The following is a 6,730-nucleotide window of genomic DNA, read 5'->3' as shown; positions in this document are numbered from 1 at the left end:
AACAACCTACTTTAAGTAATGTTGTTTTCTTTTTTACCTTGTTTTTATTCAATTATGCGATTCAAGGAAAATCCAATACTTGACTCGTGAATTCCGTTAGATTACACTCAAAAACCGATATCGGTTTTCGCGTGCAATTTAAATGCGTAATTCCCTTGTCTATAATATTATCTAATGAAATATTAAGGTATTTTTGCGACTACTACGCTTGCGCATTGTCTGAGTTTTCCGATAGTAACTCAAGAGTAACAACAGAATGTATTTCGGAGCCAAGCAACACAACCGAAATGTATCTTGTGGTCTCTCGTGAATACTTCGTATCAATGATGATCTGCCGATGGTCCTCGATGACCAACGAAAAATCTCCGCTTCTTTGTGCAATGGTTTACTTTTGTATCACCCCCTCTCTGAGATTGATTGAGGTGAGTGTTTATTTATATTTTACAACATTAACTTCTCACAGCTTTGATGTTTTGTTTGAAATCGATCATATGATAGGCTGCGTAAGTATTTTTCAGCTTTCAAGTTGATTTATACGACGAATTTCTATCGTATTCCGACCTGCTTTGACGACGCTTCCTAAACGTTATGAACGCCTGCGGATACTCCATAAGCAAACTCGTGCACTTGCCGATACGCCATAATTTGGAAGTTCTTAAGCCTCATATGAGAAAATATCACTTGAATTTGTACTTTACTGAGCCTCTGCGGTGGATGATTGAGCCTCTTTTGTGGAATATCGCGCCCGATTGTGGGATAATCGAACCTCTCGAAGAATACAGAGGCCCATTGTGGGATAATTGAGCCTCTTTTGAGGAATACTCAGCCTCAGTGTGGGATAATTGAGCCACTTCGAAGGAATATTGCGCACTTAAGCTCTAAGGGAAAACGTGATCGTCTTTTCCATTGCGGGATAAACAAATCTTTCTCTGGAAATCAAAACCCTACATTGCAATAAGAAAGTACTTGTCAAACTACAGTGCGTAAGTCTTTTAGTGATCGAGAAACTGTTGATATCATTGAAAGCTGTGGTGAATTCATAACAAAAGTGCTTGTGAAGTAATTTAATTCCAGATAACTGTGATGTGCTAGTTGTAAGCTAAATTATTATATGGCTGGGAACTACCGAATTCACAAATTTGATTGGCTCAAATCAATATTGAAAGCAGTCTAGATTTTCCCATCTAGACCGGCATCTAGACCGGTCTAGAAATAAAAGGTACAAAGAATATAAAAATTGGCATTTAAGACACAGCCATATGATAAACATCTTATTAAACGAGCTAAGTCGGTCTGTATGGGACAATCTTGACCTCGTTTGCTGGTACAGACCTCACTGCGTTCGGTCTGTACTGGTGACCTCAGTCAAGATTCTCCCATACAGACCTCCTGCTTGGTTAATAAGAACTAAGCAACGATCGTACTCACTGTTAGAAAGCCTTGTAGGGAATCGAAGATCTATGGACATGTGCATTCCAGAGACAGAGAACCATCTAGAATTCCTGTCAAAAAAGTTATCCAAACCATTAGAAAAAGACAACTTCGGCAAAAGTTTGAAAAGGATTCTTGGGAAATCAATTCATAGATCATCTAAGCTAATTAATTTAACAGCTAATTATAAGTCATGGTATACTAACTTAATTCACGTAGGAATTTGCATTCTTTTCACACTGCTTACATTCAATCACAGTTATTGCATACATGCGAGAACTGTAGGAAAAACATTAAAAGTAAGCATTATTCTGTGTCTGATAAGAAGCTTTGTTGTCGGGTGACATTGAAATGAACCCTGGTCCTGGAGAAAATGTTGTTAGTAAATCCATTGGTTTTTTTTTCTTCAAAACAAAATGTTATTAGCAATGGTATTACATAGAAATGGACTAAGACCACATGATTTTAGTGGTGGTGGTGACTGTTTTTTTCAAGCTGTTTTGCACCAATCATATGGTGATCCTAAGTTTCATTTGAATATTGGGGCTCAAGGTGTTCAATATTGAAGACAACATCCCAAGAGGTTTATTGAAAGCAATATTGATGAATCCTGGTTACAATTTCTAATAAATATGTCACAACAAGAGAAAAAGTAATTGCACTTAAGGGGGCCGTCTAGTCAGATTTTTGCGAATTTTTGGTCATCCAACCACCTTTTGGGTTTTGCCTTAAATCGATGGTTTAACCTATCTACTTTAAGGTTTTGAAGTCTTTTTAAGTTAACTTTATCGGTAAAAGCTTGAAAAACGCAATTTCCGCAACTGCGTCCACCATTGTTGATCGGTTGCCATGGAAACAGAATTTCAAATCGACGCATTTCCTCGAGATTTCTCGATTCAACGCCCTCCGAATTCCGTTTCCAGGGGTCTCTATCCGATTCCTGTATTTAAACTAACATCATAAGGCCTGGTTCCTCAGTGAACGCTCCACGCAGCCGATATATCGATCATTCGGTTGTTCCCTGAACCCATTCAAATTACTTCAGCTTGTTTATCATCGAACAATCATGCCTAAAGGGAATAAATCTGGTGTAAAACAACGAGTTATAAAGAAAAGTGGTAATGGTAAGAAAAGAAAGGCTTTCAAAGGTATCCCAAAGCACAGAAAGATCGCGGAAATTGCATCGAAGAGACCTAGATTGGAGATCACGTTTGTTGGTGAGGATGGCGTGGTACGTAAGCGAGCAAATTCCGGAGCCTCGTGCCTCTGTTTCTTCGAGAAAGCTATAGGAAAGTGACAATGAATGTGGATCTGATGAGGATATTTCTCATGAAATGCCAGTGGCCGAGGAGTATCGGCTTGTGCACATGGAAAGTCTTCGAGGGTTTGTTGAGAGGGTTCACTCAGCCAGCCAAGGTTGTGCTTCAGGTCAATTTATGTAAACTTTCATCCATACCTTCTTGAGCCAGTTTTCTAAACTGTTACTTTTTTGTTTAGGCTATGTGAAACTTAAAAATAAATATGATTATCTTTTTAATTTCCTTTAGCCTCTATCCGGTTAGTGGAGAATGAATGCGACAGATTGGTCTGAGTAGTAGCTTGTATGCTATTTGCGATAGCTGTCCCATGAAAGAATTCTTTGCCGCCAGATGTCACAATGTTGCCGATAGAGTTCTGAGATCAAGTCAGGGAAAGGATATTAACAGGCGACTAGTATATGCTTCCCATGAAATGAGACTGGGAAAGGAAGGTATTGCAAAACATCGCAAAGTTCTTAACATGCCCTTCACAATGTTTAAATTGACTTGGTACAGTCATGAGGATGTGTTGCTTCAAGCGCTGAAGATGTTGTATGCGAAATACTAGAGAGTAACAGAGAAGAAGCCAGAAAGACTGCTCTTGAGGAAGATGGAGTGGAAAATTCTGACACTGCCATAGGAGAAATACCAGTTAGTTTTGATAGAACTTGGTCTAGGAGAGGGTTCTCTGCCAATCATGAGACTTAACAAAGAGGGCACAACGTATGAGGCTGGAGCCTTTAATTTTTAGCTTCCAGGAGTGTAAAACTGACTCAAAATAGGTAATTTTCTTTTCTTTTCATTTCAAAATTGTTGGAGAGTGATATTTTGGTGCTCAATGATGCTGTGATCACCTTCAATAGATATTGCATTGGTTAAAGGAGGAGTTTTTCTTTGTGTCAACTTTAACAGCAGTTTTCTCAAAACTGCCCTTTTGTGGTAGTTGCCATCTGCCCCCACCATTTTTTTACTTCATTTTATGACCAATTTTGGTGAAATTTGGTACCGGCTATCCTTTTGATGTAAGCTGTGATCCTATGGAGCAAAATTGGATTTAGTTAACCCATTAACGTCCAGTGCGCCCGTATGCGCCCATGGGGACCCACACCCTTTCTACGCCCTGTGACGTCATCAATTTTAACTCTGGAGCACGAATTCGAGCATGTACTTGAACGGGTTGAAAATATCTTGCAGACGATACCAGAATGAGCGCAATTGAGTGGAGGAGATTGGAGAAATAGCCAAAAAACCGTGTCACTTTGACTGGAAAATCTGCACGAAGATCGTGTTTCACTACCCACCTACCTTTCCGAGCATGTGCTTTGAAAATAATGAGTAGTTTCTGAAAAATCTCTACACCAAAATGAAGCCTACTCAATTTCCAGCAAGTGAGGAGAAACTTTAGGCAAGGAGAGGGGAAAAAAAGGGCAGGAGAAAGAGAGAAAAGTAGAAGTCGTAAGTGGGGTGTGACTTTTCAACCCAAAAACTATGTCGAAATTTTGCTCTCTGTGCGTGCCCGAGATTTTCAGGCCGCCATTTTGCATTTGGATCGAAAGGCCGTCGAGTGCACGAGCTGTCAAGTGGTTTTTGGTAAGTTCGAGCTTTTAAAACCCCAACAGTGACCCGAAATCTGCTGGACTAGCTTCAAAACACAGTTTTCCACAAAAGCTGCGGCCATTAATGGGTTAAATAATTGAGGAGATATTAGATCAACATCCTTATATGGAAGTGTTTGGTTGCCATGGTAGCACCAAAGACCCTATCCGGAATCCACTCCAAAGGATCACAGTTTAATACATGGTAGTTGTACCTGAGAAGTTTGAACCATTTTCTATGAATTCTATAGAAAAAAAGTATGGGGGGCAGACAGCAACCCCTAGTTTATGATATGAAGTTCAGAAGTTAATAATTAACTATAGTTTAATCATTTCATCTTGATTTCAATATCCTGAATAGATCTTTTTGAAGTAATGCCCTGAGCAAAATCTCATAGTTTTCTATAAGATTGTTAAAGAGTTTTGTTTCTTTAAAGTTACTACAGTTGCAAAAATCTCTCTAGATGGCCCCCTTAATCCAAACTGGATAGCAAATACTTCTAATGTCATTTTGGATGATTGGGATAATGATCAGCCTGAAGATATTCCACAGGCTATTGATAATGGATTAAGTTTTATCAATCAGAAAAATTCACTTAAATAATGAAAAAGATGTATGGAGTGAAGAGAAGCAGAAATACCTGCTGGTGTGTCTTGTACTATGTTAACTGCAACGGATTTCTTAGGTGACAGTGAATGTCAATATGTTCTTAATGTAGCTCCTGGTGAAGGTAACATACCACCAAGTGTTTTTAGAGATACATTCTCTGAAGAATTAGCTTATCCAGGTATATTTTTAGGTCAAAAAAAAAAAAAAAAAACCTGACAATGACATTAGAATTACCCCAGTTCATTATAGTGAAATCTGTAAGTCAGAACTAAGACATGCAGACCATAGAGCTGAATGTGTGTAGAGAACATATTCTTTAAACCTAAGAAGCTACAAATAAAAATTTTGCTGGGAAAATTGCAAGTTGCTTTACATAAGTGCTACAGAAATAACAGATAAATCAAAGCAGGACAACTAAAATAGTAAGGTGCTGTAGAAAAATTAACCCATCATGATGAAGGATTTAAATTCCTCAGGGCGTTGAGAGGTTCTCCTTATTTTCAGAAAGCTAAAAGGGATCTTATTGCAATGATAAGACAACTTGGCTGAGCTTCTTCATTTTATAGTTTCTTATTAGCAGAAAAACATTGGATTCATCTTTTAAGGATACTTGGTCAACTTGTTAACAAAAATATTACACTGATAATGAATTAGAAAATCTTGATTGGCAGGAAAAAATACATTTATTCAAAGTGATCCTGTGACTTGTGCCAGACAGTTTGACTATCAAATTAAGTTTCTACACAGTTTTCTCTTGAGCAATGCAGCACCATTAGGTAGAATTGCTGATTGGTTGTACAGAGTTGAATAGCAGCGAGGTTCACCTCATATTCATTTTTTATATGGCTTGAAAGCTCACCAACATTTGGTATTGATGGTGATAAAAAGTCATAGCATACATTGATAAAGTTATTACTTGCCAAAATCCCACTGTTAATTTGGACTTACTAAAACTTGTCAACTGACAAATACATCAACATTCTCATGCATGTAGGAAAATGTCAAAGGTAGAATGATGATGTTGGTCGTTTAATTCCATGCTCTCGCAGCTAAGGTTGAAGTACAGTATGGGTCAGTATTACATAGCTACTGCATTAATATACATCTTATTGATAACAGACGGTAACAAAATTATTAAGTCTGTCTGTGGCCCCCCTAAACTGGTCTACTTGAGCATTGCCAGCTCACAAAGAATAACCATGATGGACCTCTGTGGCACGAGGAAGGATGTAACTTATAGGTTCAGTCCTCCTCGCCGCAGCCATGAACCTGGAACACAGTTCAACTCTGTGAACCATGAGGGGTTGCAGCTGAGCCTCACTAAAGTTAGATCCATAGTCAAGACGGGGGAAGATTATCCTAAGTGCTTTCCGTTGTACTGACCGTAGATTTAATTATCCTCAGCCATCTGTGGAGGCCACAACAATTCTGTATCCTTTAGATGTGGATGAACAGCACATAGTCAAATGAAACAACTTTGAAAAACCCAGAAAAATATAAAGAGGCAATTGAATGATATGAAAGAAGGGAAAGACATTACAGTTAAGTGCTTCTCAATTTAAATATGTTAGAAGAAACATACCTTCTAGCTATTAGATCATGCTTAATTTCTCCTGCAATATTTTTGAAACAACAATCAAATGAATTAAAGGTCAATAATTAAAATGATGCTTCTTGTCATAGTGCATGGAGAGCCAACATGGATATTCCGTTTGTCCATGGTATTTTTACTTGTGCCAAGTATATTGCTTGTAATGAAGCCAGAAAAGGAAATGCTAGTATTAAGCAATGCATCA

General features: G+C 38.2%; 1 protein-coding gene and 1 long non-coding RNA gene across 2 annotated transcripts in view; both read left to right on the top strand.

Annotated features, from left to right (window-relative positions):
• The first annotated feature begins 14 nt into the window (after positions 1-14).
• LOC148721831 (52 kDa repressor of the inhibitor of the protein kinase-like) overlaps positions 15-6,730 on the top strand; it is a 15,193-nt gene continuing 8,477 nt past the window's right edge. The window contains exons 1-2 of the mRNA XM_088736280.1: positions 15-422; positions 6,339-6,730. The exon at positions 6,339-6,730 is cut by the window's right edge and continues 1,785 nt beyond it. The gene's annotated coding sequence lies outside the window, so the exon portion shown is untranslated. The remainder of the gene's footprint in view (positions 423-6,338) is intronic.
• Positions 2,151-5,297, top strand: LOC148721832 (uncharacterized). The gene is made up of 2 exons (XR_015992548.1): positions 2,151-2,662; positions 2,979-5,297. It is a non-coding gene; the product is annotated as an uncharacterized LOC148721832 (long non-coding RNA).

The sequence above is a fragment of the Stylophora pistillata genome, chromosome 10 (genome assembly GCF_964205215.1).
Source record: "Stylophora pistillata chromosome 10, jaStyPist1.2, whole genome shotgun sequence".
NCBI lineage: Eukaryota > Metazoa > Cnidaria > Anthozoa > Scleractinia > Pocilloporidae > Stylophora > Stylophora pistillata.
This window is presented reverse-complemented; position numbering and strand designations above follow the sequence as displayed.